Source organism: Schistocerca nitens, chromosome 8 (genome assembly GCF_023898315.1).
Source record: "Schistocerca nitens isolate TAMUIC-IGC-003100 chromosome 8, iqSchNite1.1, whole genome shotgun sequence".
Lineage (NCBI taxonomy): Eukaryota > Metazoa > Arthropoda > Insecta > Orthoptera > Acrididae > Schistocerca > Schistocerca nitens.
In genome coordinates this window covers 51381916-51407109 of record NC_064621.1, presented here as the reverse complement: position 1 = coordinate 51407109, position 25194 = coordinate 51381916, and the positions used below count along the sequence as shown (strand labels likewise).

Here is a 25194-nt window from a genome sequence, read left to right as displayed (position 1 = left end):
GTCGACCTCCCGAATGCGAGTTCAGTGTGCTAACCACTGCGCCACCTCGCTCGGTTCTCGAGTACTGTCAGCTACGATAATACAGGTACGTTTTGCGCTCTGCTTTACTTGCACATCGACTTAGCAATAATACGGGACAACAGCTTTACCGGCGCACGTAACTTGGACAGCACTAGCCGTTCAGCTGGTACAGCTAGCCTAAAAGTGGCGTGGCCAGCTGAAGTTCACACGTAAAAAGAGACGAGCAGAGGTGTAATACAGCTTCGAATGTCATTTAGTTTTTAAGCAGAATGAAATAATACATTGCAAATGTCCCACGATACGCTCCTTAGACGACTAGACGAAAACCGCAACACGTTATCGTTTTTAGCTAACGTACTATTCTAATTAAAAACAAGAATGATGAAAATTCCTGACTTAACCACAGGATAATTTTGCTGCATAAGCTGTGTGTAACGTAAGATAGTATTGAAGGATTTCACCTTATAGTTGAATATTGAAGCCACTGAACGTATTACTTACATTCAGTCGACTGTTAATCTGTTAGCTCCTTCCTTATCCGAAACAGAGAAATACATTTCAGTTCTGAAAGTGACACCGACTGGTAATCTCTTAGTTCCTTCCTTATCCGAAACAGAGAAATACATTTCAGTTCTGAAAGTGACACTTGATTCGTTGTTAACGAGCCTATCATCAACAGAATCCGCAAAGCCAACCAGGCGCAGCATTTTCTCCTCTTCTATGACGAACCATTCTATATCCCGCCAACGTTCGGCAGTGACGTGTGAAAAAGAGGAACAGAGTATAGATTTCTATCAGGATTCAAAACTTCCCAGAAGTTAGAAGACAAGTTATTGTTGACGTGACGGAATTAACAGACATGAAATTATTTTCACGCGTATCCCGAGGGTGTTAGCTGTTTCTTAATGCTCTAGTGGATAACGTCAGGAGCAATGTGGAGCAATTGACTGACGATAATGTTATCTACACGAAGGTTGCAATCCGAAGGGAAATGCAGAGGATGGCTTATTGCTGTGGGTGGAATGTTGTCAGGCTCTTTCGCTTACTCCTAGATATTTTACGGTAGGTATTATTTTCAGCAATTAGTCATCAGTGTTGTAGGTGTAGAGTCGTGGATTTCTTTTCCTATTTATGCGCAATATGTTAAATTTATTTGCGCTCAGTCAGCTGTGTTACCCAGCTCCATTCATCAATCCACTACAGGCCATTCTGCAAAGCGATACTGTCCTCTGGCATTGCTACTTTGTTATGGATAACCGTATAACCTGCGAACAGTAATAGAGAGATTCCAACGCTTTCTGTACTGGATCATTTACTCGTATATATGCTGTAAACAGTAGCGGCCCTATCACACATCCTTGGTATACTCCGAAATTACCTTTAAATCTGTCGATTTTGTTCAGGTAAGAGGGACGTGTAAGCAAGTCTTGAATCGAGTCGTAAACCTGGTCCGTTACTTAACAAGCTCCTATTTTTTTCAGTAAACTGCAGCTCCGGGATTGTTGCAGATGCCTTCCTGAAGTCAGGTAACACGGCATCAACCCGAGCGCCGTGTCAACAAGGCTTGGATCTCATGGAGGTACGGAGCGAATGATAATAAATCAGAGACAGCTCTGAAATACCAAGGACTAACCATCCGGAGTTACCTAACGTGGAACGACCCCTTAGAAATAATTCTAGGAAGAAAGAGATGCCAAGCTGAGATATATTGGAGGGAGCTTCAGGAAATGATTCATCCAGGAAAGAAGTGGCTTACAAAACACTGATCTGCCCGATTACTAATACTGATCAGTCTGTGGTCGTTACCAGATCGGATTAATTGGGGAGAGAGAGAGAGAGAGAGAGAGAGAGAGAGTACAAATAACGGCATATTTAGTCACGGGTTCACTCGGTAGGCGCGAGAGCGTTACGGAGATGCTCTACAAACTCCAGCTACAAGAGAGGCGTTCTGCACCACGGAGAAGTTTAAGTGTTAAAATTCCAAAACGACATGGGCCGCGTGTTTCTTCCTCTCAAATACGTCTTGCGGAATGACCAAAGAAATTCGAGCTCTCGTTCTTCCTCACACAGAACAGAAGGAACAGAGAAGGGGGTGAAGTGATAGTGGTATCAGAAATACCTCTTACCACACACATTGAGTCCTGCGGTGTATCGATGTAGACGTAGAACAGTGGAGCTTGACTTTGCGCTCATGTGTAAATTTAAGCAGAAAAAAATAAATAAGAATGACTTACCACGCTTAAACGTGACTCGACTCGGGCAGCAGTAATCTCATTTTAACGAATCCATTCCCATTTCCTCCCAGAGCACATTGGCCTCTTCGGTGCTGCGCCTTATTAAAGAATATGGATAGTATGGCATCTATGCATATACAGAAACATTACGCACACCAAATATAAGACATCTTGTACACTCTGTGTGGTTGTACAATATGTTGTATGATCTACTTACCAATAAAAAAGAAGAATGCCAGCTAATATGCCGATAAAATACGAAGAATGCCCGCTTAGAGTTCACAGAAATATTTGCAGTTTTACTTTTACCAAAGTAATTAAATTACGACGTCTATTCCTCTTGCACCATTGAAATAATTTGTGTGGAGCTATTTGTTCGTAAACATAGTTATTTCAATTTGCTTCTTATACATTGAAACACCAAAGTCTGGCGTAGTTGTTAAATCTGTTACTGCTGCTACAAAGGCAGCTGAGTTTGAACGTGGTGTTATAACCGGCGCACGAGCGAGCGGTGAGACACAACATCTCCGTGGTAGCAATGAAGTGAGGCTCTTTCCGTACGACCATTTCACGAGTGTACCGCGAATATCAGGAATCCGGTAAAACATCAAATCTCCGACATCGATGCGGCCGGAAAAAGATCCAGCAAGAACGGGACCGACGACGACGGAAGAGAATCGTTCAACGTGACAGAAGTGCAACCCTTCCGCACATTGATGCAGATTTCAGTGCTGGGCCAGCAGCAAGTGTTGGCGTTTGAACCATTCAACGAAACATCATCGATATGGGCTATTGGAGCCGAAGGCCCACTTGTGTACCCTTGATGACTGTACGACACAAAGCTTTACGCCTCGCCTGGGTCCATCAACAACGACATTGGACTGTTGATGACTTGAAACGTGTCACCTGGTCTGACGAGTATCGTTTAAAATTGTATAGAGCGGATGGCCGTGTACGGGTATGAAGACAACCTCATGAATCCATGGACCCTGCTTGCCACCAGAGGACTGTTCAAGCGAGTGGAGGCTCTGTAATGGTGTGGGGGATGTGCAGTTGGAGTGATGTGGGACCCCTGATACGTCTAGATACGACTCTGACAAGTGACATGCACGAAAGCATCTTGTCTGATCACCTGCATCCATTCATGTCAATTGTGCTTTCCGACGGACATTGGCAATTCCAGCAGGACAATGCGACACCTCAAACTTCCAGAATTGCTACACAGTGGCTCCAGGAACACTCTTCTGGGTTTAAACACTTCCACTGATCACCAGACTCCCTAGATGTGAACATATTAAGCAAATCTGGGTTGCGTTGCAACGTGCTGTTCAGAAGAGGCCTCCACCCCCTTGTACTCATACGGATTTATAGACATCCCTGCAGGATTCGTGGTGTTAATTCCCTCCACCTCTACTTCAGATATTAGTAGAGTCCATGCCACACCGCGTTGCGGCATTTTTTCTTTGGCTTTTCAGTGTATATCAACCCATGTTCTTAGATGCAAGTTTAATATTGGCCGCATAACCATTTGAAGACTAAGTATGTCGAGCGCTCTTATGAACCAGCTGTGCTGCCTTCCTCATCGCCGATTTCTGACAGAAGATTAGGCTGTAATTTGCTGTCGACAAGAAGCTGATCTATGGCTGAGCGCTATCTAAGATTTGACGACACATTCCCAGGTTCTGGAGAACCGGGGTGGACATAAACAGAATGCAATTCCTTTAGGTACTAGTTAATAACGTGATTAAATTTCTAATTAATTCTTGCGCCGAGCGCAAGGCAATGTACGCCGGTTAGTTCTTAGGTTTTGTCCTGCTAACGCTGAGGAATACACACTATGCCGATATGCGTCACTGTCTTCGAGAAAAAGATTCCAAAACTGTACTCACAAGGGAACCTCCCCATCGCACCCCCCTCGGATTTAGTTATAAGTTGGCACAGTGGATGGGCCTTGAAAAACTGAACACAGATCAGTCGAGAAAACAGGAATAAGTTGTGTGGAACTATGAAAAAGATAAGCAAAATATACAAACTGAGTAGTCCATGGGCCACATAAGCAACATCATGGACAATGTGAGCTCAGGAGCGCCGTGGTCCCGTGGTTAGCGTGAGCAGCTGCGGAACGAGAGGTCCTTGGTTCAAGTCTTCCCTCGAGTAAAAAGATTACTTTCTTTATTTTCGCAAAGTTATGATCTGTCCGTTCGTTCATTGACGTCTCTGTTCACTGTAATAAGTTTAGTGTATGTGTTTTGCGACTGCACCGCAAAACCGTGCTATTAGTCGACGAAAGGACGTGCCTCTCCAATGGGAGCCGAAAACATTTGATCGCAAGGTAATAGGTCAACCGATTCCTCGACAGGAAAACACGTCTGATATATTCTATACGCCATTGGTGACGGCATGTGCGTCACATGACAGGAATATGTTGTCGACCCACCTAACTTGTACACTTGGCGAATGGGTAAAAAGATTCTTCTACCTTGCTCGATTTAGGTTTTGTTGTGGATGTGATATTCATAAATAAAATAAAATAAAATAAACTTTTCACGCGATGATAGACTTGAACCAAGGACCTCTCGTTCCGCAGCTGCTCACGCTAACCACGGGACCACGGCGCTCCTGAGCTCACATTATCCTTGATGTTACCTATCTTGAGCATGGACTACTCAGTTTGTATATTTGCTTATTTTTTTCATAGTTCCACACAACTACTTCCTGTTTTCTCGATTGATCTGTGTTCAGTTTTTCAAGGCCTATCCACTGTGCCAACTTACAACTACATCTGAGGGGGTGCGATGGGGAGGTTCCCTTGTCAGCAATTGGAATTGGCCCAGAAATTTTGGTATCAGCAGCTGATAGATATGGGTTTCATCCCATCCACACCGGTTTACGTATGTTTTACGCCGAAGCGACAGCAGTTTTCTTGAAACACGTAGCCACGTTTCTGTTAATGGAATTCAATTCCAGGCGAAACTATTCGGTGTTTCCGGCAGTGGTAATAGCATAACCATCACATTCACTCCTCCTCCTCTGCTTCTGCTTCTTCTTCTTCTACTACTACTACTACTACACATTCATCATTGCACATTCCTCCTCTTCTTCCGTAATGCTTAATCTCCTTAATGGGTCAAAGATCGTCAGTCATACCTGTCTTAATACAGATTTTACATCTATATGCTCATACTGTCTTTGATAATGCATTTCCACCAACATGGTGGTTTCTTTCCTTTGGATACTATTTGACAGGTACTGCCTTATGTTTGGTCTGTCTTTCAGCATTGTGTTCTCACTCTGACTTTACCGCTAGAAACCTATTTCTTTCGCAGTTGTTTGTTCCACTGCATACTGAACAGTCCCTATCCCCTGGCAATGGTTAACAACTATTATTTTCATCTGTATGCTACATTGTCGATACATAATTGTGACGTAGGGCTAACAGATGCATTTACCTTTGATTGTTTCCTCCGTGACGCGGAGCTGCTTATTTCCATTAAAGCGCAGACAGGCTCCCAGAGCGGCAAATGAGCCATGTCCGGGATCTGGGCAGCCCGCACCGAATAACTGCTGCCAGCGCGACGTGGTTTACCGGCAGTTTCCCACACTCGTTTATGCAAATTATTGCCTTGTTCCCAATCGCCATCTCAAAAACTCCACAAACAGCTGTAATATCATAGCACACAGAAGAAAGTTTGGACGAGTCAGGTGTAAGTCACGACTGTGGCGGCTGGATTGGCGTGGGGTCACAGTGTTAAGTACAGTAGTAGCATTGCATCAGATCACGTGCGTCTTTCATTACAACTCTGACTCGTCGACTTTTAATGAACTGAAGACGAAGAGGGCTAAATAATATAAGTACGATAAGGTGGTGTGTGTGTGTGTGTGTGTGTGTGTGTGTGTGTGTGTGTGTGTGAGAGAGAGAGAGAGAGAGAGAGAGAGTGTGTGGAGGGAAGGGAAGGGGTATGAAACAAGAGCTTGTATAAAAGCAGTGGTGTAGCTTTAATTCTTAGATGTATTTGTGGTATTTGCCTATTTGTCACAATACATGTTGTGCTGTGGGTTGCATTTGTCTGTAGACGTCAGTTCAGAAAAGTAGTATTGCCCACTGAATGATGTACGGAAACATCTCTTACAGAATTCTAGGTCTTTGACTCTTTCTTGGAAGAATATTTTATACATTGTGAATGAAACACACACAACACTGGTGTAATATTCTACAATATTTGTTTGTTACACCAGTCGGTTTTCGGCTGTTACGCCATCATCAGGTACAAAGATAAATTTGTTGGATCAAAGATTTTAAACTAGAGCACGTACGAAGTATTTCCCAAAGATGAAAAATGTTAATGTTAGAATAGGAATAAAACAAGCGAGATTATTTCAGTGTAAATGCGATGTAAGGTTATTTAACTAAGATGAAATATGTGACGTATTGACTAATGAAGTATGGACAAATTACAACAGTTGTGCATGGAAGAAAATAACTGAACAATAAGCTGTGGTGACATACTCCAAAGATGTGGCGAAACAAAATAATATTTAGTAGATGCTAAATTACAAACAGATAAGATCTAATGGTGATGTTAAGCAGGCGAGTGAAGCAGCTGTGATTATATGAAGTAAATTTTTTTTAACACATCGAAAGAAGTTATAAAACCTGAAATAGAGGAAATGGGGCATGTGAATAAGAGGGGTATTTACAACATGGCCTGAAAGGGATTATGACAAGCATCTACTGTTAGAAGTGGTAAGGCAACTATGTCTGGTAATTCAGTACTAAGCTTGGGTTGACTGACATATGTTTATAAACTTTCAATTTCCCTTATTTCAAGATAGTTCATCTTCCTTCTTTTGTGGATGTGATGTAATACTTAATGCTGAAAATAGCCCTCTTCGTGACTTGCCCCATTTCTTTTATTTCAGTTACTATAATTTCTGTCGTTGCGATAAAAATAATTTACTTTATATAATCACAGCTGCTCTCCCTTGTTTTATTCCTATTTTAACATTAACATTTTTCATCTTGTGGAATGGAGGTACTTTGTATGTGCACTAGTTTAAAATCTTCGATCGAGCAAAATTTCACTCCACCACATCCTTATTTTTCTACCTGATGATGACGTAACAACGGAAACCCGTTTCGTGTAGAAAATAACAAATATTCTAGAATATTACACCAGTATTGTGTGTATTTCATTCATAATGCATCGGTCTTTACGTTTGTTTGAACGTCATATTGCTTTACTAGACAGCATCCTGCGTTTGCGCTCCTTGTGTCCAAGAGCTGGCTCACCTGACCACAGCGCTACTTGTTTTGTTCCATGTAAGCGTTGCCAGAAATGAAAGATGGAAAGTTTCAGAAATAAATCCTTGCAAATCGGAGAGGTAGCCCGTAAATCGTCGTGCTGACATTGCCCTTGCGAAGCCACCTACTCACGATACCATGCCTCTCGCTTAAAGGGCCAACATTTTTTGTATTGTAGTCAGTTGCTCCAAAGTAAGGTGTGATACGGTTTTGTGTAGAGCTATCGAAACATCTAATGGTATACGTAGTGAAATGAGTAAGTTTTGTCCGTCAATTGGTTAAAAAAGGATATTGTTCCTTTGTTGTTGTTGTGATGGTAGCAGTAACTGCAGCTGTAAGCTGCATTTGCCGCCAGCCATAACACACTAGTTTAACTGCGGGAAATGATATTGTATACGACTCCACGAGTATGAGATTCCACTGAGCTCAACTTTTGCGTACAGAATTCAGTTGTTTCTTCACTATTTGTCCATGAGAGGAATGAGATTAAATCTAACTTAGTTTGTTACTTTCATAAGAGCTTGAAAAGCAAATGCAGAATACATTTTAAAGTGAACGAAAGGAACGAGAAATTAAACCAATTACATTCGATGTTCAGCAGCTTAAATTGCTCTATCATTCGCAGAAAACGTCCCTCCTACAATACACATCTTTTGCAGACGTCAGAAAGGATATTCGGTATACTGCACTTCACACAAACGACACAGCTCGTATCCAGTGTAGCTCCATCTTCTCATGTTAAGTTTACAGTGGGACACTCTGGGACTCAATCGACTGAATACCTTCTGTGCTCCGGATTTCCTTGGTTTCCCTGGCTGCTGCAGATGTATCTCGTCACAGATTGTTTTGTTGGGTTTTTCAACGTAGTGCGACGAGGCGGAGCTGCAACGAATGAACGTTATAGGTCAGTTTTCCTGCTTCTTTTTTGCCGTTATTGCTGATGTTCTAATAAAATGTAATTAGTGTTAGTTCCATTGGCAAGATGATTGTCCTGAGAGAACTTGGAGCTGATTAAGCTGCCACACTCCATTTTGACTCGTGAAAATTGGTACCAACCTGATTCGCGTGGACATCGTTCTATTAGCTTGACACAGCGGCCGAGAACCATAAAATGAGAGCTGATGTTCGGAGGACACTGAATTGTTCACGCCGTTTGATGCTTTTGAGTTTGTGCTGGTGCGAACCATCTGCTTGATTGTCTAGCGTGGTTCTTGAACGAAACATTCCGATCTGTTGCAACACCTAGCTATTTAGAATTCTTACAATGGAGCAATTGTGACTACATGTGTCGTAATTTCCGTTTTTCCTGTTTGTATCTACACTACTGGCCATTAAAATTGCTACACCACGAAGATGACTTGCTACAGACGCGAAATTTAACCGACAGGAAGAAGATGCTGTGATATGCAAATGATTAGCTTTTCAGAGCATTCACACAAGGTTGGCGCCGGTAGCGACACCTACAACGTGCTGACATGAGGAAAGTTTCCAACCGATTTCTCATACACAAACAGCAGTTTACCGGGGTTGCCTGGTGAAACGTTGTTGTGATGCCTCGTGTAAGGAGGAGAAATGCGTACCATCACGTTTCCGACTTTGATAAAGGTCGGATTGTAACCTATCGCGATTGCGGTTTATCGTATCGCGACATTGCTGTTCGCGTAGGTCGAGATCCAATGACTGTTCACGCCCGGGTTCCCGGGTTCGATTCCCGGCGGGGTCAGGGATTTTCTCTGCCTCGTGATGGCTGGGTGTTGTGTGCTGTCCTTAGGTTAGTTAGGTTTAAGTAGTTCTAAGTTCTAGGGGACTTATGACCACAGCAGTTGAGTCCCATAGTGCTCAGAGCCAGCCAATGACTGTTAGCAGAATATGGAATCGGTGGGTTCAGGAGGGTAAAACGGAACGCCGTGCTGGATCCCAACGGCCTCATATCACTAGCAGTCGAGATGACAGGCATCTTATCCGCATGATTGTAACGGATCGTGCAGCCACGTCTCGATCCCTGAGTCAACAGCCGTTTGCAAGACAACAACCAAAAAAATGGTTCAGATGGCTCTGAGCACTATGCGACTTAACTTCTGAGGTCATCAGTCGCCTAGAACTTAGAACTAATTAAACCTAACTAACCTAAGGACAACACACACATCCATGCCCGAGGCAGGATTCGAACCTGCCGGCCACACCGGCCGTCCGACAACAACCATCTGCACGAACAGTTCGACGACGTTTGCAACAGCATGGACTATCAGCTCGGAGACCATGGCTGCGGTTACCCTTGACGCTGCATCACAGACAGGAGCGCCTGCGATGGTGTACTCAACGACGAACCTGGGTGCACGAATGGCAAAACGTCATTTTTTCGGATGAATCCAGGTTCTACATTTCAGCAGGATAATGCACGACCGCATGTTGTACAAATCCTGTACGGGCCGTTCTGGATACAGAAAATGTTCGGCTGCTGCCCTGGCCAGCATATTCCCCCAGATCTCTCACCATTTGAAAACGTCTGGTCAATGGTGGGCGAGCAACTGGCTAGTTACAATACGCCAGTCACTACTCTTGATGAACTGTGGTATCGTGTTGAAGCTGTACCTGTACACGCCATCCAAGCTCTGTTTGACTCAATGCCCAGGCGTACGTATCAAGACCGGTATTACGGCCAGAGGTGGTTGTTCTGGGTACTGATTTCTCAGGATCTATGCACCCAAATTGCGTGAAAATGTAATCACATGTCAGTTCTAGTATAATATATTTGTCGAATGAATACCCGTTTACCATCTACATTTTTTCTTGGTGTAGAAATTTTAATGGCCAGTAGTCTATGTGTAAATGCGCAGAGATACGTTTCTTGCCCTAAATTTAGCTTCGTGAGATTCCTTTCATAATAGTTGGATTAGCTCTGGGAACGCAAGGATGAGTTACTTCTGTATATTTGGGGATATAACTCGAGCGACAATTGCAGGAACGGCGACACTCCTTCGGAGGTCGTTGGCTGATCGGTAGTGTAGACGTTGTGCGCTACGGAAAATAGCTGCTGTGCTAACTGCTTTGCAGGCAGTTACTTACCATTTACTAAGGTAATTTAGCTGACCCAGCGGTACTGGGGAACGGGCAGTACTCGTCAAAATAACGTGTGCGCAGTGCCCTTCCCTCTGGGTGGCCTGCGGACGTGGCCCGCTCTTGCCCTGATTTGCAGGTGTCGACTTACTGCGGTATACTTTTAGGCGCACAGTGGCGGAACCGGTTCTGGCCACGCTTTCCCACTGTTTGGCTTTCGCGTGTCGCGTTCGCACAGCGGCGCGTTCACTTCGCTTTCCTTTTTCTCTCTCACCTGTACGCAGGATGTTGGCTTTCCTCAGATGTGACTCATTTCGACCTCTGTTAGCGTGAAGCTTCCCGTTCCCGTCTCACAGCGCCAGTGATGCGATCGTACTGTTCGTTTTGTACCTGTCTGTAACCTTCAGAAGTTGTATGTGGCATTTAAACTTTCGATTTCGCCGTCATCTTTTTCGTTATCGACGCGTCTCTGTTTCCGTTCTGGCTTGTACGGTCGTGAGATCCTCCGGTTGTCAGTATTTCTTGTTTATACTGGTTTATCTTCGAAAGACCTATTCCAGCTATCGCTTGGCGTTGCCTCTTATAAGTCGAAATCGGCCACGCAACATACATTTATACACACACTACTGGCCATTAATATTACACCACCATGAAGGTGGCGCGCAGCAAACTTCAGATTAGCAGGTTGCATTGCTTGGATTGCTTAGATTTGAAAATGATTGGCATTTAAGCGAAACTGCACAAAGTAGAACTAACGCTATATACATTCTGTGTACAGGGTGTTTGAGGAGAAAAGGTCAATATTTTACACGGTGATAGTATAAGTAATTCTGAAAAAAAAAGTTAAATGAACATAGGTCCGCAAGTGCTTCGTTATGGAGGTATGGGTATTTAAAGGAACTTCTGCAAAACTGATGTGCGTAATGTGAACGTATACGCAGTACAACTGGACCGTAACGTGATTTTCTCGAAAACAATGTTAGACATTTCTACATAATGTTTGTTTACTTTGCTTTAGTACATAATGCATTACAACGTGCACGTTACATGTGTTCAGTTGAAAAAGACGTACCACGTCATTGACAAACGGCCTTAACACATATGGTAAAGATGTTGCACAGTTCACAGAACAGGTTCGAATATTCCACCATGAACGCCAATGCACTTTTGCGCCCTAGTGATAACATGTTGTGTTGCTTGTTCAGTTGCATGTGGTTGGTTCCTAATCAATTCAGCAGCGTCCATGATGAGTGGAAGCAGTTCATCTCGTGTATTTACCTTCACTTTGTGCACCTCTGATTTCATTCAACCCCATGAACAGAAATCTAAAGTTGTAAGGTCAGGCGATCTTGGAGGCCAGTTAATGGCACCGCCAAGACCAATCCAGCGATTAGGGTAGGTGCGATTGAGATGGTCCCTCACACTAAGGTAACATGTAGAGGGGTACCGTCCTGTCGCAAGTACATTCCAGCTCGCTTGGCTAAAGAAACGTCTTCCAGTAGTTTCACAAATGAATTTTCCAAAAAAAGCAGCTACATCTCTCCCGTCAATCGCTGGTTGACAATAAATGGACCTATCAAAAGGCTACTGATAATGCCGCACCGAACATTTATGGCTAAACGAACTTGGAAATTGCTATCCACTGAAGCGTGTCTATTTTCCCGTGACCATCGATGATTATTGCGTGTGTCGTTTATTCAATGTCGTGCAAACTGAGCTTCGTCAGTGAATAGTATGTATGAAAGCAAATGACTATTTTCAGTTACCAGTGACAGAATGAAGTCGTTGGGAATTCTCCTCGCCAACGTGAAGATTTTGGACACGCTGTATCTGAAATGGATACAGGTTTTCCACATGTAATGTTTCCCATACACATGTCTGTGGGACATTCATAGGGAGGGACATTCTTCGTATGCTCGTACTGGGACTTCGCTCAGCACTTGCGATAATTTCTTCCTGTTCTTGCAAAGTTTGTTGACGTGCACGCTCGACAAAAAATGTCCACTTGGAAGAGAGCCTGTTGTACGCAAAGTGATAAACACTTTGGTAAACACGCTGCGATCAGGTAATCCGAGTCGGAAAGCGCCTATGGTATTCTTCTCTTGCAGCGGTAGCGCTACCGTCGCAGAAGCCATAAACATACACCGTATCTGCGTATTCCTCATTACTGTAGACGTGTGGAATTGTTAGCAGCGCTTGTACGAACAAAGTTAACACGATACACTACACAGCTAACCGATCCGTCGCCGGTACACTACGCAATGCGGCTTACACGGCACTTCCGACCTCAGTGGCCGAGCGGTTCTAGGCGCTACAGTCTGTAACCGCGAGACCGCACGGTCGCAGGTTCGAATTCTGCCCCGGGCATGGATGTGTGTGATGTCCTTAGGTTAGTTAGGTTTAAGTAGTTCTAAGTTCTAGGGGACTGGTGACCTCAGAAGTTAAGTCCCATAGTGCTCAGAGCCATTTGAACCTTACACGGCACAACTATGCGAACAACGGTGATTATACTACGTACTTTACATGACCATAATACGTGGTAAGTTGCATAGCGTAAATATGGCATGTACCTGTGCATTATTTTCAAGAAAATAACGCTACGGTCCAGTTGTATTGCGTATACGTTCACGTTGTGCTCATAAATTTTGCAGCATACAAGTTCCTTTCAATACCCATACCTCCTTAACGAAGCATTTGAGGACCTTTTTTCATATAACATTTTTTGTTCAGAACTACTTATACTATCGCTTTACAATATTGACCTCTTCTCCCCAAACACCCTGTATAAGGAAAGATCGCGTAGTGATATACTCGTATATTAATTGGCTTTCGGGGCGTACCCACACAGCCATCTCAACAGTAGAATTTCATTTCTGCCGGTACGAATGTAAGGGCACAACACCCAGTCCCAGAGCGGAGAAAATCTCCGACCCGGCCGGGAATCGAACTCGGGTCTCTTCGGTTACAAATCCGCCCGTTGACCGCGCGGATACCGAGGCGCCTGCGTAGTGGGTTTCTCGTTCAGAAATCGAATTTGCATGTTGTTTGTTTGTGAGAAGATACGCCATGCAGGATTTCAACGGCCCCACGTGGCTATGGCCCAAGAGGATAGAAACATTGTTCACGTGGCTATACAGGGTCATACAGCCACTTCACGTACCTAGCGTCATAAAATGATTTTTTTTTTTGCAGTAAGACAAGTATCCACATGGACAGTGCGACGACGTTCGGGGTGCCACGAACTGTTAGTACGGCAACCATTGTTGCGGGCTTCCTTAGAAACGTAGAGAGGCTTACTGACAATGGAGAACCCAAAGAGAACATTAGACACAGAAGAGCTCCGATTCTGTGGCAGCATCACGATGGACTACCCGTCTATGGAGGCTTCGAGCAGAACGAGCATTGCGAGATTGCATTCTTCTTCTTGATTAGTGCCCAGCAGCTGACGTTACGGTATGGCTTGATGGCAGGTATACAAGACGCTGACCTCGTGTTCACATAGCCTGTAATTTGGACCAATCATTCAGTGTTTCTGACGTGTTAAAGCGGGTAGCTGTGCCCTTCTTCGAGGTCTCTGTGACGTTACGATTCAGCAAGACTGGTGCTTTTCGTGCCATCGTGACCCACAACGATACAGAGGGTGTTGTAGTGTCGCAGTGGCTAGCTCCGACTCCAGATCTTCTACCCGCTGAAATCAGGTGGTCGTGGGTTGTCGAGAAACCGGTAAGGCACCACTCGTAAGCCACCAAAATTGATGAACTCTGGCGTACTTTATTTTGTAATGAACTCACCCCAAAGTCCTGCTTGTATTACTATGTGAAATACTGTAATTGTATCCGCTGAAATGTGCTCTGCATAAACCACAATAAAATAAAATCAAAAACTCTGGCGTAGAGTTGAATCAGTATCGAATGACGTACCTGCCAGTTCTCTGTACAAAGTTTCGCAGCCTACATACCACCAAATCACATATAAACTGAATTTTGTATTCTTCTTAGGATGTTGTATATGCACAATAAGTAAAATTTCGTAATTTCATGTCCTACCTGGTGTTGCAGTTTTAATTATGAGCAGTGAGCAAATACATTGAAAGAGAAAGAAAAGTTTATATTGTTTCCGTGGACTTGGGTAGAATACTTGGGAATAAATTGATGGGCATTTAAGGGAGAATGGAATCGACTGGAGGAATAGAGGACTGATGAAGAATCGTCGCCTACAACAGAAACCAAGGGCATAAATTGGGAATGAGATGACAGAGGAAAGCACATTTGGAAGGAAAGTGAGGCAAGGCTGCCGTCTCTTCCCAATATATATTTAGAGCATATTATTCAGAAATCTGTGAAACGGAAAAGAGGAGTGCGCGACGGTAGTAGGACGACAGAATGTATTAGATTTGCCGATGATATAGTTGACAAAAAGAAGGGACCGGGTGGTAGCACATGTTCTGAGGCATCAAGGGATCACAAATTTAACATTGGAGGGCAGCGTGGAGGGTAAAAATCGTAGAGGGAGACGCAGAGATGAATACACTAAGCAGATTCAGAAGGATGTAGGTTGCAATAAGTACTGGGAGATGAAGAAGCTTGCACAGGATAGGGTAACATGGAGAGCTGCTTCAAACCAGTCTCAGCACTGAAGACCACAACAACAACATAGTGTTAGTAACAGAAAGCGAAAGAATTATAATTGGAATGTTAAAAGAATAAAGTAAGACGTGCCAAGAGCTCAGAATGAGAATTAATAAGAAAAAGACAAAATGTTTGGTGACAAGTGCAAAAAAAGTAAGAACAACTCTAAAGTTAGGACAGGAAGATATAGGACAAATTAGTATTTTAAAATATCAGGGGACCATAATTACGGCAGACATGAGATGCAATAAGAAGGTGAAAAAGCGTAAATCTCTTGTCAAGAAGGAATTTATTAAGAAGAGGAGGCTTTTATATGTGGGTGCATGGAGAGGGACCTGAGGAAGAGACTGGCGAAGCTGCTTTATATGGAGCGTGACATTATACGGAGCTGAGCCATGGACACTGAGCAAGGAGAAGAAAAGAACAGTACAAACGCTTGAAATATGGATTTGGAGGAGGTTCGATTCCTGCCTCGGCCATAGGTGTGTGTGATGTCCTTAGGTTAGTTACGTTCAAGTAGTTCTAAGTCTAGGGCACTGATGACCTTACATGTTAAGTACCATAGCGCTTAAAGCCATTTGAACTTCTTTATACATAACTTCTTGTGCATCTGAGTGATGGTTCTGAACCCGAACTCAGGCCGTGTCCCATTGTGGGCAATACTTTTCTCGCTACACTAATTCAGACACTCATCCCCTCCCTCAGGTTCATACCATCATTATTTCTATCCTACTGTGCAAACTCCATTTCCGATTACTTATGTCTTGCTTGCAGTTCCAGTTATAACATAAAGTCTGGCAACAGTATACATTCTGTTGCAGAATGAAAGTCATTCTGTGAATGGAATATACACTACTGGCCATTAAAATCGCTACACCAAGGAGAAATGCAGATGATAAACGGGTATTCATTGGACAAATATATTATACTATAACTGACGTTTGATTACATTTTCACGCAATTTGGGTGCATAGATCCTGAGAAAACAGTACCCAGAACAATCACCTCTGGCCGTAATAACGGCCTTGATACGCGTGGGCATTGAGTCAAACAGAGCTTGGATGGCGTGTACAGGTAGAGCTGCCAATGCAGCTTCAACACGATACCACAGTTCGTCAAGAGTAGTGACTGGCGTATTGTGACGAGCCAGTTGCTCGGCCACCGTTGACCAGACGTTTTCAATTGGTGAGAGATCTGGAGATGTGCTGGCCAGGGCAGCAGTCGAACATTTTCTGCATCCAGAAAGGCCCGTACAGGACCTGCAACATGCGGTCGTGCATTATCCTGCTGAAATGTAGGGTTTCGCAGGGATCGAATGAAGGGGAGAGCCACGGGTCATAACACATTTGAAATGTAACGTCCACTGTTCAAAGTGCTGTCAATGCGAACAAGAGGTGACCGAGACGTGTAACCAATGGCACCCCATACCATCACGCCGGGTGATACGCCAGTATGGCGATGAAGAGCACAAGCTTCCAATGTGCGTTCACCACGATATCGCCAAACACGGATGCGACCATCATGATGCTGTAAACAGAACCTGGATTCATCCGAAAAAATGACGTTTTGCCATTCGTGCACCCAGATTCGTCGTTGAGTACACCATCGCAGGCGCTCCTGTCTGTGATGCAGCGTCGAGGGTAACCGCAGCCATGATCTCCGAGCTGATAGTCCATGCTGTTGCAAACGTAGTCGAACTGTTCGTGCAGATGGTTGTTGTCTTGCAAACGTCCCCATCTGTTGACTTAGGGATCGCGACGTGGCTGCACGATCCGTTACAGCCATGCGGATAAGATGCCTGTCATCTCGATTGCTAGTGATACGAGGCCGTTGGGATCCAGCACGGTGTTCCGTATTACCCTCCTGAACCCACCGATTCCATTTTCTGCTAACAGTCATTGGATCTCGACCAACGCGAACAGCAATGTGGCGATACGATAAACCGCAATCGCGATAGGCTACATTCCGACCTTTATCAAAGTCGGAAACGTGATGGTACGCATTTCTCCTCCTTACACGAGGCATCACAACGACGTTTCACCAGGCAACCCCGGTCAACTGCTGCTTGTGAATGAGAAATCGGTTGGGAACTTTCCTCATGTCAGCACGTTGTAGGTGTCGCCACCGGCGCCAACGTTCTATGAATGCTCTGACTAGCTAATCATTTACATATTACAGCATCTTCCTCCTGTCGGTTAAATTTCGCGTCTGTAGCGCATCACCTTCGTGGCGTAGCAATTTTAATGGCCAGTAGTGTAAATTATCCTACCGAGAAACGCCGTACCAATCCTTTAACAAAATCTGGAATTTCGACTTATGGCTGAGAGACAGATTGCTGTGTTATCAAAATGTGGCTGCTAAAAAACAAAAAGGAAGCTACGCCTTGACGCATGAAAATTAATTGCTACTCGTGTGTGTGTGTGTGTGTGTGTGTTTTTATTTTTTCCGCGACATGCGACATACGAAATATGCGTGACCACCGGGCGTCCTTATCAGAAGACCGAAGAAATATGATTTCTGGGGGGAGGAGGGGTAGAGTGATTGTTTGGTTCCACGATCTCAGAATACTTGGAAATCCTTCATTTATATACACAGTGCTTGCGAATAAACTGTTACAACACTGAAAAATTTTACTACTACACTACTGTCCAAACGTTGATTGCAGTTGGGAGAAAAAAGAAACTGAGAGAGTACTGCCTTTGTGGTATAGATAACTGATTAGAAGATAACAAGAAGCTGAGTATTGGACCAATAATATCTCGTTCGGGTTTGCATTTTTCATTTTATACAATGTGTTGCCTCGAGGTTTTAGTACAAAGATGCCATTTGGGCCCAGTTTTGGGCATTGGACTTCTGACACGCTTTTTAAGAAGGTGAAATACCAACAGCAGTCTCGTCAGTATAATTTAAGCAACAGTGTTTCATTTTAAGCCTTTGGCGACAGTCTTGAGTCAATAAACGTTCGTTGGCGGCCAGTACAGTGTCGGCCAATTACACCAAAACAGGGCGAAATCCAACGATACTTTGGGGAAACAATACAGGATACATCTGGAAGCTCTGAACAGGGAGGAAGCAGCACTCTGCTGGAATTTTAACGACTGGACGACGATTGATAAGCGACGCACGTGTCTCGACCTTCACTTTGTAACACAGAATCCTCAATTAAATCGCATACCTCTCCGCATTGTGTTACAGACGAGGGGATGAGATTGGTGGTGGTTAACCTTTCGATGGAGACACTCGGTGTGGTGGCTCATTTGGTGATTTTCGCCATACCTAGGCAACGAGCAGTTAGTTAGCGGATTCGTTCATCTCTCAGTTCCACCGTAGATGTCACCAGAAACTGTACAGGACTTTGTACGAGGGTAAGTCAATTATTATCCGCAAAGGAGCTACACATTTTTTGTAATCAAGTAGGAAACTTACAAGAACATCATTTTTCGACATAGTCCCTTGCGTTTCAACGCACTTGGTCCATCGCTGTACAAGCTTCCTGATGCCCTCATAAAAGAAGGTTCTCGGTTGAGCTGCGAGCCAGGAATGCACCGCTTCTTTCATTGCTTCATCCGAGGCAAATGCCTGTTTGAGTGGACCAAACAAGTGATAGTCAGAGGAGGCAAGATCGGGACTATATGGAGGATGATCCAGTACTTCAAATTTCAGTTTCTGGAGCGTTTCAGCAGTGTGGGCAGCAGTATGCGGACGGGCATTGTCGTGCAACAACACAACACCTTTTGACAGCAATCCTCGGCGTTTGTTTCGAGTTTCAGGCTTTAGCCTGGTAGTAAGCATCTCACTGTAACGTACCCTGTCAAATTTTGAGCCCCTTTCCCCATAATGTTCCAGTACTGGACCTTTTGCGTCCCAAAAACCGTAAGCATCAGTTTTCCTGCGGACGACTGGGTCTTGAACTTTTTCTTGCACGGCGAATTTGGATGTTTCTATTCCATACTCTGCCGTTTACTCTCCTGCTCGTAATGGTCTATCCATGTTTCGTCACCAGTAATGATCCTATCTAAGAAGTTGTCCCCTTTGTTACCATAGCGATCCAAATGTTTTTTGCAGATGTCCAAGCGCGTTTGTTTATGCAACTGCGTGACTTGTTTTGGGACCCATCTTGCACAAACTTTATGAAACCCACGTCTGTTGTGGATGATATCGTAGGCAGAACCGTGACTAATTTGCAGACGATATGCCACTTCGTCAATAGTTAATCGTCAGTCTAAGAGAATCATCTCGCGTGAACACTCAGTGGTTTCTTCATTTGTGGCAGTAAACGGTCGTCCGGCCCCTTCATCGTGCGTAACACTTGTGCGACCATTTCGGAATTTTTCAGTCTATTCGTAGATACTCTGTTGTGGCAAAAGACTGTTCCCGTATTGGACCGAAAGTCTCCGATGAATTTCGGCCCCTGATACGCCTTCAGACCACAAAAAAAAAACGGGTCACTGAACGTTGCTCTTCTTTGGTGCAAATATACAGCGGAGCAGCCATGATTAACAGCACGGCAGCGGTAACGAAACTAACCTAGCAGCTTTAAAATTGCAAAGATATAACAACAAATAAACCAAGCATGCGTCATCAACATAGAACGACAGTACTACGAAAATAAACAAAAATGTAACTAAATTGCGGACAATAATTGACTTATCCTCTTATTTTGGTTCAAATGGTTCTGAGCACTATGGGACTTAGCATCTGTGGTCATCACTCCCCTAGAACTTAGAACTACTTAAACCTAACTAACCTAAGGACATCACACACATCCATGCCCTAGGCAGGATTCGAATCTGCGACCGTAGCAGTCACGCGGTTCCGGACTGAGCGCCTAGAACCGCTAGACCACCGCGGCCGGCTATCCTCGTATTTTCTCTGCTATCATAATCTGCAATTCGTGTAACATACAACCGCACACATGACTGACCAGGAATGGTACCAAACTATGCGCGAGGATGAAGCACCTTACAAATTGACCATTTGTCTAGGTTCGGAGTCATTGAATTAATAATTACAGACAAAAAGATATTATTTTTAATTTTAAAAATGTAATTCAGTATTTTTTAGCATTATTATTTGCCAATAAATATAGAATTTAAATAAAATTAAAAACTTTGCTACCAACGAGGATCGAAAGGCACTATTGTGTCTAGCTGTGCTGTAAACTTCAGTTAGACGATATTGTTGTGGTCAGTTTTTGACATGCTTACCACAGATCGTACATTACTTACTACCTGACAGGAAAATGCAGTTAAGTCAGTGAATTTAACCATGCGAGCGTACTTTAGTTGGTAAGGACAAAGTAAGTTCCTAACAATGGATGATGTAATTAATTAAAATATGTATTAATGGTTTATCTCTGTACAGTGATAGTATACCAGAAGAGAAAATGGGTACTCCCACGCCCGGGTTCGATTCCCGACGGGGCCAGGGATTTTCTCTGCCTCGTGATGACTGGGTGTCGTGTGATGTCCTTAGGTTAGTTAGGTTTAAGTAGTTCTAAGGGACTGATGACCATAGATGTTAAGTCCCATAGTGCTCAGAGCCATTTGAACCAAGCCAGAAAATGGGTACGACCAGTGTTGTTGGTTAGACGAGTGGCATGGGCCACGCACGTCGCGTCGTACTGCAGATAGAAGGTTGAGTGCAGGCAGGTTAGAATCATTTCGTGGTGCCAGCCTGATACTGGAATCACTGGGATCTTGGCCAGATGCGGTTACAGTCGACAACGCTTCACATGGACTTCGTTTGCGGATACTCTGCAGAATCTTACTGTGTTTGCTGCTGACGAGAGTTGATGGAGTCGGAATACCTATTACTACCGCTAACTGCAGTAATTGGATTTCACAGCGTTGTTATTAATACTACGGATATTCAATACTAGTGCTATATTTGTGCCGTGTGTAGCTGACAGCATGTGCTAATAAGTAAGAGGCTAAACAATTATAAAAACTACGGTTGTATTGCATTAATTTTATAGATAAACGTGCGTCGGTGATATAACCTAGTGATTTAGTGTTCAGTGGCAAGGACCAAGTTCACTGATGCTGGGATCTTCAGAAGACTGGTTTAGTGCAGCTTTCTCCGCTTGTCTCTACTGTGGAAATCTCTTCGTGTCTGCATAGCTACATTCATTTGAACCTGCTTACTGTTGCCAAGAAGTGGCCTCCCTCTATAGCTCCCCCCACCCCTCTCACCCCAGTTTCTCTCTCTCTCTCTCTCTCTCTCTCTCTCTCTCTCTCTATCTCTCTCTCTCTCTCTATATATATATATCAAGTCACTCAAGAATCGTAGAGCACCAGGAGAAGATGGCATCATCGCGGAAATCTGGAAGTTACAAGACCCAAAACTCACCAAAGACATCCACAGAATCTTGGAAGACATCTGGAAGACCATGAAAATTCCTGACGACTGGAAAACTGCCCTGATACACCCACTACACAAAAAAGGTGACAAGACTGACCCGAACAACTACAAAGGAATATCCCTACTACCGGTCACATACAAGATCCTCTCTAAAGCTTTACTGAACAGACTAGAATGCCAGACCGACCACTTGATTGGGGAATACCAAGCAGGCTTCCGTAAAGGGCGGTCTTGTGCGGAACAAATTTGGAACCTGAAAATGATTTTACAACACAAACAGAACCTGATCATTACCTTTGTTGACTTCAAAAAGGCGTACGACTCTATCGACCGGAAAACTATCTTCAAAATTCTAGCAGAATACAAAGTAGACAACAGAACACGGGCTATCATAGAGCAAACTTTAACCAACACAACCTCCAAAGTAAAGTTCTTTGGGGAATAATCAGAGCCCTTTGAAATTCGCACAGGTGTCCGACAAGGCGATGGCCTCTCACCTCTCCTTTTCAATCTGGTGTTAGATAAGGTCATAAAAGAATGGGAAACATCACAACAGGGGATAACCTTAGGAAACCTACAGATTAAATGCCTGGCTTTTGCAGACGATTTGGCGATTGTCACGAAAGGTATAAAGGAAACAAAAGACGCTATTGAAAAACTGCACGAAATCGCTTCCAAAACTGGACTACAGATCTCTTACGAAAAGACACAGTTTATGAGCACAAAGAAATTCTCATCTCTGAACACAAAGTATGACACGATTTACAAAACGGCAAACTTCAAATACCTCGGTGAAACACTACCAATGAGTGGACATAACAGAGACTCAAACGAAGAAAGAAAGACTAAACTGGACAAGGCATACAAAGTAATGTGGAATCATTACAACAAGAAGTCTATCTCACAAAAAGCCAAATTACGCCATTACGACACGATGGTGCTCCCCGAGACACTATATGCAGCAGAGACCACACTAATCCTAGGGCATACACGTATCAATTAGAAAAAGTAGAACGGAAAATACTTAGGAAAATATTTGGCGCAACTAACAACAATGGAATATGGATCAAGAAACCTACAGAGGAACTGTACAAACAAACGGAGACAATCACAGAAAAGATTAGAAAACGCAGACTACAATTCTATGGACACCTATACAGAATGCCATCACACAGGCTGACCAAACAGATCTTTGACTGGGTAACCACTAGAAACAACAAATGGGTGGCAGAGGTAGAAAACGACCTGAACCAACTCAACATAACAGCAGACACAATAAACGACAGAATAAAATTCAGAAACATCATTAAGAAAAGTAAACTACATGAGATAAAATGTGACAAACGAACAGGCATAAAATGGACCGAAGAACGCAAGCAAGATCACAGCCAGAAGATGAAAGAAATATGGGCAACCAAAAAGGCAATCAAGATGAAGCCGAAGACACAAAGCCGATAAAAAGCATGGACAGAGGACCGGAAACAGAAACACAGCGAGCGAATGAGGGAAGTTTGGGCAGCAAGGAAGGCAGCAAAAGGAACTGGCTATGTAGTTTAGTCCAAATGCGCTCTTTAAGGGCAAAACACCAGTAATAATAATCTCCCCCTCCTCTACTAAACTAACTATTCCTTTTGATGCCACAGAATGTGCCCTATCAATCTCCCCCTTCTTTTACTATTGTTTTAAGTCACTATTATCATTGGCTCGAGCCGGAGTACTATTATACCGGCTTTAGCTTCCGGTGCCTTGGAGAGCGTATATACGTTGTTGGCATTTGCAAGACGTAAAGATGGCGACATGGCTGTCTTCTTGGTGTTCCGCTGCTTTTACACGTACATCCTGTTTTCATCATACCAACAGCTGCCGTACGTCAGAATCATTCCCGTTTCGTATGCTGTAATAGAGGTTATTTATGCAATTACTGAAAGGTGCCAAAGCAACATGAACTCTGTTCTAAGACATTCGCATCCATTACATTCTTCACGTCCTAGTCTGGCTCCTGTTTGTGTATCACATAAATATGTTCTGTATAAAATGATGCTCTCAGTGTTTCTTTTAAATGCATTTATAACTTCTCAGTGCATCGCTTAATGCACTGAGAAAGTTGCACGGTAACCTGATTTAAGAGTTTTGTGGAATAACACACACTTGATAAATGAAATAACAGTTAACTCTATGATATAACAACTTCTAAAAGTTCTTCCCAGTGTGGCGGAAATTTTCCTCAGAAAATTTAAAAATACTCGCCTCAGTAATCGGCAAAAAAGTTGTAATTACGCGGCATATTCTCAGAATGACAGGCTGTATTCTATTAAAACGTGGTCAAAATCGATCTCTACGTTCTTGGACCATGCGATGTATATTACGAGTTCCTACTTTAGCAGACAGGATAGGCGCAAGCCGATCGTGAGAGCTCCTTCGTACACCGTTGTGCACACGACGGGTTTAAGTGGTTTACAAAACGTTTACGTCCACGGATGCTGAAAAAAAGACTTGCGGATGTCGATATGGATAAGGGGCTTGCTGATGTGGTGTGGAAGTGGATAACATTTTTCTTATCCGCGCAGGCCTTTATCTATAGCTGCCGACGACTAAACGGACAGAATTTGGCTACTGAATTGTGACCTAGTCAGTTCTTCACAGTTGTTCTCTTGCACCTACTTTTCTTTCTCAATTTAGAAGGAAAGGTTCATCGGGAGAAAAATCTGTTTAGAATAAAAAGCTTTCGAGCGGCTTGTCGTTCGTAGCTTGGTACGAGATTCTTTCACGCCTAGTACGTCAGGCGAACTTACATCCGCCCTCGCAGGGGACGTGTCTTTGATTGTAACACACACCAAGCGTGGTTTCCATTGTGGTTGGTGCACGCTCAGAAAAGTGATGGTACGTCACACGGGACGTGCTACTCATAATGATTTCCTTTCGCAGCGCTCTCCTGCGAGAATTGTCTCTGTCTGGCGCACAACCACGCAGTTTGTTTACGTAAATGGTTGCGCCTAAAAACTGTTGCGTTAGTGCTATTAAAACGTACATTTGCTTGCTTTTCTGTATGTTGACCGATTTTGTTCTCTTCACAGAATACACAAATGAAAAAAAATCTATAAACATTATACAAGGGAGAAAGAATGCCATACCAATTCACTAGGGGCGTCAACTTTTTAGACTTCTATTACAGAGAGTGCAATACGAATTTACAATAAGCGGACAGACGCACTCCTGAACGGAGAGGCCATTTATATACATGCAGCACCGAGTATTAAAAGTCCGAAACTACTCTTCTAGTTGTTAGCGTCGCTATCTTCATACCGCTGGGTCCTGGGTTGGAATCCCGACCGGGGCGGAGAAAAAAGAAGAAAAAAAAAGCGTGCAAGTCGCCGAAATGGCGCCAAATAGAAAGACGTGCACTAGACGGCCGGACAATCACAGTCGGGGATCTCCTGGTCGCTAATGCGATACAAACTTTTCCATTTCCAACGAAAATTACAGATATAATTCACTAAAACTGCTAATAAAGTCCAAGAATTTTTGAAGAAAGCATGAAGACGAATAAAAAAATATACGTTTTGCAGAAAGCAGGACAATAACCGCAATC

The 25194-nt window shown here is 43.6% G+C and overlaps 1 protein-coding gene across 2 annotated transcripts in view; it reads left to right on the top strand.

The window, feature by feature from the left end:
* The window catches only part of LOC126199372 (tyrosine-protein kinase CSK), a 222405-nt gene that overhangs the window by 56186 nt on the left and 141025 nt on the right, over positions 1-25194 (top strand). The window contains exon 1 of one of the 2 annotated variants that reach the window (XM_049936281.1): positions 1521-1600. The exons of the other annotated variant lie outside the window; for it this stretch is intronic. The gene's annotated coding sequence lies outside the window, so the exon portion shown is untranslated. Of the gene's footprint in view, positions 1-1520; positions 1601-25194 lie in introns of those variants that run through there. 2 annotated transcript variants of the gene reach the window in all.